We start from the raw sequence: 15,358 nt of genomic DNA on the forward strand, positions 1-15,358 counted from the left end.
GGCCAGGTAACAACAGTGCCAGTCAGAGCTCGAGGAAAGGAACAGGGACACTTAGCATCACGGAAGAGAAACCTGATGTGGAACCCATGCGTCATGGAGGTGGCACTTAGCGCTCTCTCTCTCCCTGAACACAGAATTTAAGAAGTTGACATAGTTTACACATGAGGGATTTAGGTTAGATGCCAGAGAAAACTTCCTGCCAATGAAAGGGTTTAAGCTTTGGAACAGGGTCTGGTGGTGGCAAAGACTGCCTTTCCTTCAGGCCCTGAGGATTCACGGCAGGGTGGGGACTAGATGGAATGACCTAGAGACTTCCTTTCAGTCTAAGAATGCAGCATTCCTGGGCTTTTGGGTAGGAATCAGGCTTTCTTTTGTAGAAGGCAGCCATCTGACAAGGAGCCCAGAGGAGGCGGGGAAAGTGATGTGTCCTGGGCGGAAAACTGCTGTCCGCGCATCCCCCAGCCCCTGGCATTTTTGGCAGGTCTGTGATGTGAGGGTGACTTAACTGAGTAACTTAGGCTCCAAAGGGAAGCACCTGGTGGTGAGTAAACCAAGCCACATGCTTGGTCTCTGGGGGAAGGGCATACCAACGGCCCCCAAATCCCTCCCTGTTTTCTTTCAGCTTTTGGGGAAATGATTCCAGCACAGTACAGTCCCCTCTCCAGATGTTGGCTGCAGAGTCTGATGTGGGCGCCCCCGCCTGGCTGGCTCCCTTGACTCTGGGTGATGGCCCAGCCCAGGGGTGAGCATGCTGGGTCTCTAATTAGGCCTGACCGCGCCCCCATTCCAGCGCTTCCACAGATGACAGCCCGCGGTTTCAACCGCAGCCAGGACCACTAGAAGAGACCTCACAGCCCAGTGGTGCCTCTCAGGCCCTGGTGCCTGGCGCAGGGCAGAGGTTTGGCAGGGAGCCTCTGGGGAAGGGCTTGGGCCCCGGGAGGGGGCGGAGGGCAGCGAATGGCCTCTGGAGGCGCCGGCCCCTGGCCACTTTGTGCCTGGCCTCTGCCTCTCCAGCTGCCTGAAGCCACCCTGAGTAAGTAAGTCTTGCTGCTGCTGCGGAGTTAACTAGATCTTCTGGCTGGATCCTGGGTGGGGGCTGGAGTGGCTGGCCTCTTTAGAGGACAGACCAGGTTTGTGACTTCTTGGATTGTGCCAGCGTGAGGACTTGGGAGCAGGGACATATGTCAGTGTCTGGTTCAGGATGTCAGCGCACAGAATTTTCTTGTACTTACTGAAGGTGGTGAATGTGGCTGGATGGGCTCTTAGGCGCATTGATGGCCTCTGAGTGTGACCACAGAAGGCTTCTGTGGCTTGTAGCAGAGTGGGCGAGACCTGTGCGGGTGGAGATAAAGCTCATCTGTGTGGGAGGCGCAAGGGGTTCCAGCCTGCCCCTGTGGACCACGGTGAGGGTGCTCTGGGGAAGGCAGAAGCTGGAGCGAGAAGAGTGACATCTGAACCACTCTCTCCAGGGTGACCTGATTTGTCCCCAGCTGCAGTGTCTTGTCTGTGGGTCAGGCAGCCTTGGTTTCTCAGGGCTTTGAGCCGAATGGGAGATCAGAGCTCTCAGCCAGCATGGGGTGACTGGGATTATAACTGACCCAGTTCCACAGGGCTGTGAAACCAACCCTGCTTTTGCACGGGGAGAGGATACAAGACCACAGTGGGTTACCTATCTGCACACGCTCCCAGAGCATTCACACTGCTGGGCTTGCAGCTGCGGCTCCCGTGGACACACTTTCCTGTTCACACATGCCTATCCTGAATGCCCTTCCTCTTCATGCAAGCATTCCACACACACTCATGTGCATTTAATGTAGACATGCATGTCAGTTGAGATATTTGCAACATGCACCCATGTTATTAAAAAAAAAAAAACATGCAAAACACACACCCCTGATTTGGCCTCAGCCTCAGCCTCTGGAGCTCATTTCACTCCCTAGGTCCTAAAAAGTACACTTCAGAGAGTGGCTCCAGAAATCTGGCTTCATTCCTTAAGTCAGGGGCTAAGACTAGTGGTTTAGGGTGGGGAGGGGGGTTATATAATGCCTTTGGGGTATCTCATTGAAGCTAGACTGGGGCTGCCCATGTTGCCTAGCCAGAGAGCACCACTGAGCCCTACGGTCTTGGCGTGTAGAGGCCAGTCTCACCAGGTGAGCCAGGCCAGGCAAGAATTGAGGCCAACTTGACCTTGGCACCTGTAACTCGCTCCAGGCTCAAGTTTATCTCCTTGGGTACCTCTTGCTGCAAAGTTCAGTGTGCCCTCAGAGACTGGACTGTGGGACAGTGTGGTGAGTGGATCTCAGCCCGTTCCTTCTCTGCTTTGGGGCTAATTGAAGGCTTCCTTTATTCCGACCCCTCTCTCTCTTGTGAGCATACTCGAAATAGTGCTTGGAGCATTAGGTGCCCCAAATATTTGTGACTCATGCTCATTATTACTACTGTCAATATTTTATTGCAACGTCTAGACCTGTCCTGTCTTGGACACTGTCTTCTGGACAGGTTTTGGTGGGGTGTTCGTACTGAACACACTGTCTCAACTCTCTTACTGGGCTGGGAAATGAGCCTGGTTTGGTCATTTAGCTAGGATTTACCCTTCCCTTGGCCTGACCTTAGGCCTCACCCTTGGAGGTGGTTAAGTAATGGCAGACTGTTTCCTCTGAGCCAGCCTACAGGGAGGAGGAAGTATTTTCTTACCGTGTTTCCCTTCTCCCTCTGCTTCGAGGAACCTTAGTCCACCATCTTGCTCCATTATACCGCTAGAGCCATCACTTTCACTTTCCGTTTCTACTTTGACAACTAGAGAACTTTAACTGTATATTTCCATATGCTTTAGAAGAAAGACGAAAATACATAAAGGAATAACCAGAAATTTAGCGTTCTGTTGTTCTCTGAGGACAAGGGCCACACTGTTTGGACTTTTCTTTTGAGGCATCCTCAATTTTCAAATATTTCATCAAATTTTTAAGCCTTGTGTCTCAATTGCAGCTTCTGTGTGCTTGAACTCTGGTTGGTGACCATGTCTTGGGGCTTTCTTCCTAGTGGCTGGGCAGATAATGGCCATCTCTGTGTTGGCTCTGACAACGGGGACTGTTGAGAATGAATCGGGCCATTGATAGACACACCCCTGCTCTGAGACCTTTAGCTGACAGCTCCTCTCTGACTCAAAAGCTCAAGTGTCTGGGTGCTCGGGGGACTTTGACCCTTGCCCTAAACCTAGCCCTGGCCCCATGGCCACCCCCTCCTCATGTGGCCTACGGCTCTGCTGGGAGGTCTGTGTCTCTTGGGTGCAAGCCCTGACTCCCCCACAGGGATCAGAGATGACGGTTTTTCTTGTCAGGGCCACGTGCAGACAGCTCATCATGATTTGGAGTCTGGAGTGCCCAGGGGCATGAGAGGAGCTACCCTGCCCCCTCCTCTGGATCTGGTGTCACAGGACAGTGTTCAACACTGTCCCTGTCCCTGGAAAGGGTCTCCACTCTGCCAGATGGTCAGAAAGTCATTTGTCATCTCTCACTGGCAGAGGCACTGGGTAGGGCTCCCACCATATGGCATAGTTGGGGAAACTTGTCATTTATTTCTTCTGAGAGACTAATTATCTGCCTGAGGCCCCTGTGTTTAGAAACAGTCAGCTCCATGCCTAGCATACCACCCCCCCGCCCCCAGGGAGACTTTTAGGACTCAAGTGGGTGCCTTCTTTTCAGGACATGCTAAGTCTACCCCAGCTGGTGACCATAGCTCATGTTCAAGGGTAATCCTTCTAGAAGCATGCGACTACAGACTAAGAAAAGGGAAACACCTTGGGGCCTGTTCTTAGGTATCATTTGGTGGCTTGGTGTGGGCAAGAGGTGTGTTGACTTCACACACAAATGCCACTTCAAAGAGGAGGTTGTGTCTTTGGTGAGGATTCACTTTGGTTATGCTCTGGCTGTTCTCCAACACTGAAATTTACCCCAGTGAGAACAGATTTAAACTCCAGCAAAAACACGTCACTGGGATTGGGATGTCTGCACGTAGAGAGGACATGCAGTCTTGCAGCTCCTCACCTTTCCTCCGTATCCACAAAAGGCTACTCCCATCATTTTGCCTCTCTGAACCTTTTGCTTTATGAACATTCAAACACCCTCTGAGATGGGCTCTTCTGTTTTGAAGATAAGGAAACTTAGGCAGGGCGCTGTCAGTAATAAGCCCAATTAGCCCCATTTCCTTCCCAGGTCTGCAGTGGATGACCATTGGCACTGAGAGGGACTGGGACCCTTCCCACACTTAAGATGTGAAGGCAGGGACCTCACTCCCTCAAGCACACTGGTGAAGGGGTTGTGGGCTTGATTTCCATCCGGACCCAGGACACCAGCGTGGTGGTGGGGTATCATCCTCCTTGGCCTCAGATGGAGATTACTGCTCTATGGGATGCAGAGATGGAATGTGGGGTTGGGAAGGCCTCCTGGGCTGGGCAGGGGTCCCGCTCTCTGTACCATCCTTCAGTACTATGATTTTGTGGTTCCATCCTTCCCTGGGGCAATTACTGCCCTAGAACCCAGCCTCCACCCAGGCTCCTTGACCTAGCCACACCCCTCCTCCAGCTCCAGCTCTCCTCAGGGCCAAACTCTGGGGAGGGAAGTCCTGGATCTTCGGAGGACAGCTCTGGGCAGATGGAACTCTGTTCAGCGTGATGTAGTGTCTGTCTGTAAGCGTCAGCAATTTGGCTGGGTAATTGTGTATAACATTCACTTATGGAGGTTTTGTCTTACAAACCAAATACCCTGGTTTGGAAGCCACGTGAAACGCATCCTTTTTGGCCTGAGAATGTGTGCTGCATTGTGGGTCTGTGTGTCCAGCTGGTTTACAAGATGCTGGTTTTGAGATCAAACACTCCACCAAGGCCCTCTCACTTCAGGTACAGTGGGCAGCACATCCTGGCAGTGTGCAGAGGAGAGCGTAGAGGTGTGTCAGCTCAAAAGATCGGTCTTGGAACCTCAGTTTGCCCATCTGTAGTACAACCGTGAAGCTAGAAGGAGGAAGTTTATTAGAAGTACAGAACATGGCACAGATAGAGAAACCACAAACCAGGAAAGTCGCCCTCTTTCCTTCCCGCCCCAGCCCTCCTTTGTGAAAGAACACCCGACTGACGACTGACGGATCTGGGCTCTTGCTCAGCCGCCAGGCCTGCTGTGCTGTTGTGGGCCTGTTGTGGGCCTTCTCTTTCTTTGTGCCGCCCCTTCCTTCCAAGTACAATAGCAGATCTTTCCCTTCACTGCTCTGGCTGTTTTGAGGGTAACTAAGTCAGAGACTCTTGGAAAAATCTAGAAAATTCTGTCAATACTGATTCATTTATTCAGGCCTCAAATATTCATTAAGATCCTTTGCTATGCAAGGGCAAAGTGGGGGATAAAGGAATGTAGAGCATTCCCAGTACCCAAGCAGCTGTCAGACAGGTGTCTGCAGGTGTGTTCAGAGCAGGCATCGTCTCCAGCTGTGGGCATCGGAGGCCTTTGAAGAGGCGGAGGCCGGTGCTCTGCATCTTGTCATGTAACTGAAGCTTTGGGAAGTGAGGAGGAGGTTGGTCTAGACAGAGAGAACGGAATGGGCTGAGGCATTGAGCTCTGTTTAGTGGTAAGCTAGGGGGACTTTAAGCAGTTGTCGCTGGAGCCTGTGGCAGAGGTGGTCATTAGCTCTGGGAAATGAGAGAGGAGATGCTACAAAGAGATCAGGTGGCCTTGACATGCTGATACATCCAGACAGTTCTCATGTGTTCACAGGCAGGCACTGAACATGGGAAGGGTAATGGCTCAATATGAGTTCACTCTTTCACTCAACAAATGTTTATGGATGGTTCCTTTTTTTGTTTGTTTGTTTTTGTTTTGAGGTAGGGTCTCACTCTATCCAAAGCTGACCTGGAACTCACTTTGTAGTCCCAGGCTGGCCTCAAATTCACAGGAATCCTCTTACCTCTTTTCCTGAGTACTGAGATTAAAGGTGTGTACCACTATGCCCTGCTGGATGGTTACTATTTTTATAGCATTTTCATGTTTTTAATCAAACTTAATTAGAATTTGCAGTGTTGGTTTAAGAATTTTCTCTTTTTTCCTCAACTGTGTACATGATACTCCATTTACTTCACCATTTTAATTTATTTTCCCTCCAAATCATATAAAAGCAAATCACTTTGACATAAATGCATTTTTAAGCTGAGAGTGGTGGCACGCACATTTAATCCCAGCACTCAGGAGGCAGAGGTAGGAGTATTGCTGTGAGTTCGAGGCCACCCTGAGACTACAAAGTAAATTCCAGGTCAGCCTGGGCTGGAGTGAGACCCTACCTTGTAACCCTCCCCCAAATGCATTTCATTGCTTAATATAAATTATATCTTATGTTTTGTATGTTATCATAATATTTTTATTATATATGTGAGTGCATGTAAAATGTTCATATTTCTGATCAATTTCAGGATGCATTTGAGACACAATTCCTCTTTACTCCTAAATACTTCTTTGTGTATTTCCTTAAAGAAAGAACATTCTCTTACCACAGTCCAATTTGTCGTTGTATCAGTGACTTTTCTCATTGCTGTTACCAAATACCCAGCAAAAGCAACTTAAAGAAGAGAGGGTTTTTTTTTTTTTTTGGCTCACAGTTTTAGAGGCTCCAGCCCATCATGACAGTGAACGTGTGAGGTGTCAGAGAGAGGGGACCACTCTGCTACTCAGCTGCTTCCTCCCTTATCCCTTTTCTTCAGTCTGGGTTCTCAGTCCACAGATCGGTGCTGCCCACATTCAGAATGGGTCTTCCATCCCTGCTTAGTCTCTGGAAACGTCCTCGCAGACACAGCCGAGTTGTGTCTCCTAGGCGATTTCAAATCCAGCCAAGTTGATAACAACAATTAACCACCACAATCCTGGTAGCATCTTTGCCAGGCTCCTATCTCCCTCACCCCGCTGGTGATAGTCCACAGGCTACTTCTACCTATGTGTCTGTTCAGTCTCCTGCCTTTGTGCTGGGTCCCTTGACTTTCATGTTTTTGAACAGTACAGGTGGCTATTATGTTGAATACCCCTCAATTTGGGTGTCTGATGGCTCCATGTAATTGTACTTAGACTGTGCATTGTGGGCAGAAGAATGTGTTCTCCATAGTGTCATGACAGCCATGGGTGTGGGGGTGGGGAGGGTGGACCACCTAGCTGCTGGGGAAGAACAAGCAAAGCTGGTGTAAGGATCCTCTCACTTAAGGTGGAGTCCGTCAGTTTCCCCATGGTGAAATTATTGTTTTCTCTCTTGCAATTAATAAGTGACTTATGAAGAGATGCTTTGAGAGTATACATATATTCTATCTGTCATCCAGCTTCTACCCACCAATTTTATCATTGATAATTTGGATTCCATCATTTTTTATTTTTATTTTTAAGAGAGAAAACTGGTGCACCAAGGCCTCAGCCACTAAAATCAAGCTCCAGACTCTTTCATCACCTAGTGGGCTTGTGTAACCTTGTGCTTGCCTCACCTTTGTGTGTCTGACTAACATGGGATCTGGAGAGTTGAACATGGGTCCTTGGGCTTCTCAGGCAAGCGCCTCAATTGTTAAGCCATCTCTCCAGCCCTTTATTATTTTTACATTTTTGATATTTTACTATGAAAAAGACTATCCCTTCCCTCCATTGTCTCTGTTTCTCTCTCTCCTATTCATGAAGGCCTCAATTCAATGTCCTTAATTCATTCTATGGGTTATAATCAATTACTGTCTTCAGTTTGATGGTCACATTGTCCCAGAGTCATTCCAAGGAGGCTGTGCAAGCTGCCTTGTTTCATTTCCACTCATCTCCAGATTCTCTGAGCCTTCCTCACTATCTGATGTAACAAAAGGCTGTGGGTTCATTTTGTTCCTTTCTTGCTCCAGACTTGGAATGATCCATTTGTGTCTTTTCTGTAGAAGATGGCATTTAGAAGCCCACACCTGGAGGCTATGTGTGCCCCTTGTTATTGCATATCACTTCTGTGCACTCTGGGCAGAGCTAGGGCATGCATGTCTTTTTTATTTCTATCATAAACCAATCAAATCTGCTGCTACATGCTTAAAGGAAACAATTCCGAGTGCTTGTGGGAAAGAGTCCCAGGCAGGGGTATGTCAAGTGTGTGTTTTAGGACGGTTTATGTTTCAGAAGATGGTGTTTAGAAAGATTTGCAGCATGAAGAGGATGGTGGGAAGGAGAGAGCCTAGATTGTTTTAACCATACAGGGAGTAATTACAAGGGCCTGAGCTGAGTCAGAATGGAGACAGCTCGAGTCAACAATACCCAGTAACTGTTAAATGCAGAAAACTGGGGAGAGGCAGTCAAGTGGGCTCCCAGGTTAGATGCAAGGCCTGAAAAACCCCACATATTTAGAAAGGAGCTTCTGGTGTTCTGCCTGGTCCTCGTCCAGTGTTTCATGTCTCACTGCCCAGTTTCTACATCACTGCAGCTGCACAGGGACATCGCAGTTGTCTCCGGGACCTCTCCTCCGAGGCCTGGTCCAGCCATCTCCATGCATTGATGTTGACACATCTCTCTCGAGTCCCTCACTTCTCCCCATCTCTGCCAGCATCCCTAGTTCAAGGTACCATTTGCATGAACCTTCCCTAGTGACTCACCTGTGCCCGTGCTCGCTGTCCTCCACTTTGTCCTTCTCAAAGAAGCCGGAGGAAGAAGTTTCTTACACAACTCTGGTCAGTGACTTCCTGTTGACCTTAAGATAAAGATCAGCTCCTGAATAAGCCTACCAGGGCTTGCTCGTCTGGCTCTGCGCCCATCTCATGACTTCCCATGTAGCAGTCCTCTTGTCGCTTTGGCCCAGTGGCTGTCCCTCAGGCCTGCTCTCCTCCCTTCCCACACGGGCTGTTCCTCTGCCTAGAACAATTTTCTTTTCCTTATCTACCAAATTCCCACTAGCCTCTCAGTTCTCAGCTCACTGCGCACGCCCATGACTTCTGTGACTCGGTCCAATACCTCTGTAAAAATCTTTCAATGTACACCTTCTTCAAGGCTTCATCTTGGGTACAGTTCCACGTGTGTTGTTGCAGTTGATGGGTGCTTGTCTTCTTGATGAGATAGTGAACTCTGCTGGTGCTGGGACCTTGTCTGCTTTTCTTTATTCCTTTCTTTAGAAGGCACTACATTATTGGGACATACCACAGAGACATATTGAATGAGTGAAAAGACAAATGGATGGATGAATGGAGTTTTATGGAGCAACCAGAGAGATGATGATAACATTTGGCAGACTGAAACTTAAAGGGACCAACCCAAGAAGCAACCCTCTTAAGGATGGTGGGCACTGGAAGGGACAATGGGACCACTTTGGCTCACTCATTCCTGCCTCCCTCTCTCCTGTCATTCATTGATCGTCTCCTCTTCTTTCAATCTCTTCCCCACCCACCCATCTGCCCCTCAATTATCCACTCACAGACAAGAAGTTCTGGTGGACTTATAAGCGAGACACAAGGAAGGCTGGCAAGCCTCTTCCCCCTCTGTCCTCTACTGTTGTCCTCAGAGCTCAGCAGCCCAGGTAAGGAGACGGCAGGGCTGGGGAAACCCTGCTGGTTGGACGATGTGACTGTGAGGGATCAACAGGAAGGCGGAGGAACAAAAGCTGCCGAGCTGGGAAGCCCTCTTGCCTTGAGCTCTGCTCTCCTGGCTTCCCTTTTGAACAGAACTTAACAGCTTGGCTCTGTGACCAGGTAGCTGTGAGGCAGTAGCTGGACTCTGCAGACCAGGCAAAGGCTCAGGCCCCAAGGAGAACAGAGAACTCCCTTGGGGCTCACTTGGACAAAGAGGAGGCTTTTGTTTGCTTTCTTCACTTTCTACAATGCTTGCCTTTTCGCCCTGCGGGAATCTGCACAAAGGCTGGAGGGAGGGAGAGAGCAGGCTTTCAAATGCGCCATTTAGAGACCAGGCACTGGGCAGCCCCGGCCCCGCCCCTGCACCCCCCCCAAAAGCTGCTTCTCAGTTTTGTGAGGTGTCCAGAGCTTCCTGAATGTGTGCTCTCTATCTGCTGGGGGGCAGGGGCAGACAGGGCTGGAACCTGGCGTCTAGGACAATGGAAGTCACATCAGATAAGAGCATCCTGGGGCAATGCCCTAAGGTGCCAAGAGTCTAAGTTACAAACTCATTCACTTGTTCTCTCACTGGAAGGTTCATTTAGCAGGTATCTATTTAGCATCTGTTATAGTCTGAACATTCCTCTAGGCCCTGCAGAAAGAGTGAGCAAAGGCCAGCCTTCATGCCTTGTAGGATTTGCTTCTTGGTTTGGGAGGACCCACTGGACAGGGCCATATACTGTGTGCGGAATAGTGCCCTGTGCTACAGAGCAATACAAGGAATGGGTGGGATCTGTGCTTTATACAGAAGGTGCTCTAGCAAAGCAAACCCGTGAAATTGCTCCTCAGCCTTTGGGCTAAGATCAAACACAAGCAAAGACTAGGGGGAGGGACACAGGAGGCCACACTCAGGAAGAAGAGTAAATAGAAAAGAACAGAGGCTGAGGCCCTGGCCTCCCTTGAGGAAGTGCTTCCATGTGACTGCGGGGGAGTGGGAGGTGGGAGAGCCGAGTGGGTTGCGTCCGCACAGTGACGAGGGCCACCGGGCAGCAGGGCCTTTGGTGCTACTCACGAGAGAGTCTGAGTGATATGGGTGGACACTGAACGGTTTTGAGCAGAGCAATGACACGCTTTGGTTTCCGTGAAGACAGTAGTTTATGTAAGGGAGAGAGAGAGAGAGAAGAGAGAACTTAGGAACTTATTTTAGTAGTGTCCAGGGACAAAGGACTTATCTGTCCATTGTGACTTTTGCTGCATGGCCTGTGCCACACTGCCTATGTGTCCAGCCTGTTGTCAGGGTTCCTCCATCCCTTCTGTTCCCCAGGGATTGCTCCAGCTCTCTGCACCGCTTTTAACATGTGGAGCATTGTGCCAGGTGCTGGCAGAAAGGGGCATATTCTTGTAGGACTTTGACCTTAACAGGGAGATGAGATGCACCATAGCAGGCCACTGGACATTTAGGAACCAAGCAAGTCCCAGCAAACCCAGTATTGCCAGAGTCCCATAGTGGGGGTCAGAGTAAGAGTAAGGTGAAGGCCACATTTATGCCAAATCTTGGCAGGTGGGGAGGGTAGGCCGTACTTAAGGGCAATAGGGCATTGTTCCTGAGGGTGAACCCAAGGGACCAGTTGGGAAGTATGGGATGGTAACGCTGAAAGGGGAAGGGAGCCACCCATGAGAGGCCAAAGAAGTAGTTACACTGAAGTCTGGCCAGGGAACCAATGAGCTTACTGGGGTACGCACAGGCAGTGAGGTGAGGGGTTACTTTTAGGAGTGTGGATGACTCAGAGGCAGCTGCGTCACTGGAAAGCTCACCCCAGCATGGATGAAAGCGCACGAAAGATGCCACCCTGAAGCTCCCCTCTGAACTAGAGTCTCTGTCTCCCTCTCACCTCCTCTCCCCTTCTCCTAAGCAATGGCTTGCACCTTATATGGCCTTGAGACATGAGTCTTGTGAACCCTGTAGCTTTCCTGACTCCCTTAGCCTTGTATGTTCTGTGGGTGTCCTGCCTTGTGAGTCTCTCTCCTCCCTTCAAGGGGAAAAGCTTCAGTGCAGAGGAAATAGCAACACTATACTTGGGTAAGTCATCTGTCCTCTCTGGGCCTATTTTCCTTTTGGATAAAGTACAAGGCTTGAAAAAAAAAAACATAATTTCTGAGGACCCATGCTAATACAACATTCTGAACTTCTTTCTTACATCACTTTTTTATGGTGTCTGAGATATCACCTTTATAAAGTAAATCCTTTGGGTCTTTTTTTAATGTATTTTTATTTGCTTACATATTTATTTATTAGAGAGAGAGAGAGAGAGAGAGAGAGAGAGAGAGAGAGAGAGAGAGAGAGGGAGAGAATGGTCAATGCCAGGGCCTCCAGCCACTGCAAACGAATTCCAGATGCATGTGCCCTCTTGTGCATCTGGCTTACGTGGGTCCTGGGGAATCAAACTGTGGTCCTTAGGTTTTACAGGCAAACACCCTAACCACTAAGCCATTTCCCCAGCCCTCCTTTGAGTCTTTTAGAGACCCATATCTCCATAAAGTCCCTGCTATTACCATGGCTTTGCTTAAGGGATACCAAGCACTGTCACGATGTCACATTCACCATTATAGTTTGACTTTCACAACTACACCCGGTCAGCCAAGCAAATGTTATTAGCATCCCTTGTGCGCATGGGAGAGAAAAGGCCCAGAGAGGTTACGTGCTGCCGACAGAGCTCCGAGTGGCTGCAGGTTTCTTGGCTGCTCATGTCCTGAGCTGTTTTCTGCCGCCCTTGGGGTTTAGGATAGGAAGGATATGTAGACTGCACGGGGTTGTGGGCTTACCAGCAGCGTGAGGGGGTCTGACGGCGTATACCTGGGCCATGGAGGGTTGAGCAAGGATACCTGTCTCAGCCTGGAGCAGCCGCAGCGGCGAGGGGCTCTGCTGACCCTGTGCTGGATAAGTTAAGGGAGCGGAACACACTTCCTCTAAGGGGGCTTTATTGTCCTTCCTGCTCAGTGAAGGTTCTAGCAGGTGGTGGGTTTCTGGCCCAGCTCAAGGCATCTTGGGTGTGTTTGTGTGTATATGTGACTGTGTGGTACATGCACATGTATGTGCAGGTATGTGTGCCCCATGTGCACATGTATGCAGGGGCCAGTAGGGGATGTAGGGGTCCTCTTCTATCATTCCTCTGCCTTGCTTCCCTGAGGCAGAGCCTCTCCGTTGGCCTGAGCTCCCAGTTTTCTGATTAGACTGGCTGACTGCGGGTCCTAGTGATCCTCCGGTCTCCACACCCATCAGCACTAGGGTTACAGGCATGCAGGGCCATGCCTGGCTTCCTACGTGGATGCTGGGGATTGGACTCAGGTCCTCATGCTTGGGCATCGAGTGCTTTTACCCTCTGAGCCGTCTCCCCGGCCCCCGAAGCCTCTTAAACTAGCCCACCTCCTTGTGCTGGGGAGCTGGGTCGTCTCGTGCTGGGGCTGGACTGACTTGTGTGGTGGAAGGAACGGCTCTGGGCTTGTTTCTGTCTGGGTCAGTCTGGCGAGATCTCTGCTCTAAGGCAAAGAGGAGTCTCAGGGTGGCAGCATGTGGGCCCTGGCACGTGGGCAGGGAAGAGTCGCCGTGGGCCTGGGCTGCCTCCCCGTCTCTGTGCGCTTAGTGCTCGAGTTTGTGGGTCCCTCTGAATCTCGCCCCCTGTGTCCCCACTGCGGTCGTGGTGAGGTTTCAGAGGTGCTGGCTCTGTCCTGGAACTACTGTGCATCTCAGCTTGGCACTGCTTCATACTAACTAGTTTGAAAAGTCTCACCTGGTAGGAAAAAGCCCCCACTGTCTTCTTTAGGCATAATTTGCTGTATACTTTTCAAATTCCAGGGAAATAATACCATTCATTCCTTCAGATTAACTTTTTATTTATTGTTCATTTATTTCTTCCCCATGTACTTGAAGGAGAATACCTATGTATATTCTTTCATTTAGTTATCCTATATATTATATTATGTATATGGTGTGGTGGTGCATGCTTTTAATCATAGCACTTGGGAGGACATGAGTTCGAAGCCACCCTGAGACTACATAGTGAGTTCCAGGTCAGCCTGGACAAGAGTGAGATTCTACCTCAAAGCAAACAAACAAACAAACAAACAAACAAACAAACAAACAAACAAAGTTGATTTGCAACTCTCTACAATTAGAGTAAACTTGTAACATTTTATCTTTCTTTAGTAAACCTCTTCTTGCAGGTAATATTTTAGATTTATCTCCCCTCTTACACCACACATCAATTAATATACATGTTTTTATGGTCAATGTTTGTGTTTTGGATTTTTTTTCAAGTTTGATCAGCATTCACTTGTATATCTCAAACCTTCCATATGATATAATATTACATCTGCCTGATGTAAAGAATTTTTTTTAGTGTGAGACTGTCATGTCATTTTTTTTCCTGAAAATGTCTTATTTCATTCACATTCTTCTTTTTTTTTTTCAAGGTAGGGTCTCACTCTAGCCCAGGCTGACCTGGAATTCACTATATAGTCTCAGGGTGGCCTCGAACTCACGGTGATCCTCCTACCTCTGCCTCCCGAGTGCTGGGATTAAAGGTGTGCGCCACCACGCCCAGTCATTCATGTTCTTGAAAGAGTTTCTCTGCATACAGAATTTGAGGACAATCATTTCCCATAATCATGTTTTCCACCATTGCTACTTAGAAGGTATGTTAATTTCATTTCTTTTTTCCCTTGGAAGCTTTAGAGATCTTTGTCTTGAGTATTTGGAATTGCCCAGGATATGTCAATGCTTGGCAGTCATGTCACTGACATTCATTGTGCTGTGTGGATTTGAAAGATACTCTGAGTATCTCTCCTCCATATGCGCACTCTCTCTCACCTTCCTTTGGAAATATGATGAAATCTTTGCAGGACTGTATCTCTCTATTTTTCTGTTTTAGTTACTTTCTCGTTGTTGGGACAAAATGCTTGACAGAAATCCACTTAGGAGAGGAAGTGTTCAAGGTTACAGTCCATCATGGCGGACAGACATGGCGGTAGAAGCCTGAGGCAGCTGGTCGTGTTCAGTCCAGAAAGCTGTTGTCAAGCAGCTCTCTCCTCTTTGTACCTGTCTAGGACCCTGCCCATGGGATGGTGTCACCCCTGCTAAGGTGGGTCTTCTCACCTCAATTATCCCCCTAGCCAAGGCACTGTCTCACAGCATGGGGTAACCCTGGGTTCTGTCAGGTTGGCCATGCAAATAACGCATCACAGCTCCTTAGTTTCCTCATGCTTTTGTCTCTTTGTCTGTCTCGGCTGCCCATTGGGCAATTCCACTTGTTCTGTCTTTTAGCACACTGATACCTCTTTCAGCTGAGATTAATTAGTCCAATAGGGTTTTCATCTTACTTATTGTTTTTTAATTTATAGAAGTTCTATTTGGCTATTTTTCAAAGTTGCTGGGCTGTATTTTATAATCTTTGGTCTTTGAGACTGTTTGTAATACTCTCCTTTGTTTCTTGAGACAAAATTCTTCCCTTAGGCTGATTCTGTGACAGGTAATGTAAATTTAAGCGACGGCCTCTGTGAGGTCAGACTATGGGGGTGACTTCTCAAATTTTCTTGCTGACACTTCAAAAAAGAAGGTTGAATTCCAATTTATCTGTACCCCAAGTTTCTGTTCTTACAGACAGCTATTTGGTTCCTTGGGCAGTCTCTAGCTTGGCCAGCCATCTCCCTGTCATGCATACACGTGTGACAGAGGCTCTGGGCTACAACATAGGACAGGCATGCTCAGTGGAAACCCCCTTCAGTGCTCCATTGTGG

The 15,358-nt window shown here is 48.8% G+C and overlaps 1 protein-coding gene across 1 annotated transcript in view; it reads left to right on the top strand.

Annotated features, from left to right (window-relative positions):
* Positions 1-709: 709 nt before the first annotated feature.
* Positions 710-15,358, top strand: part of Insc (INSC spindle orientation adaptor protein) — a 133,752-nt gene continuing 119,103 nt past the window's right edge. Inside the window, exon 1 of the mRNA XM_004650840.2 lies at positions 710-742. The gene's annotated coding sequence lies outside the window, so the exon portion shown is untranslated. The remainder of the gene's footprint in view (positions 743-15,358) is intronic.

This window comes from Jaculus jaculus, chromosome 3 (assembly GCF_020740685.1).
Source record: "Jaculus jaculus isolate mJacJac1 chromosome 3, mJacJac1.mat.Y.cur, whole genome shotgun sequence".
Classification (NCBI taxonomy): domain Eukaryota; kingdom Metazoa; phylum Chordata; class Mammalia; order Rodentia; family Dipodidae; genus Jaculus; species Jaculus jaculus.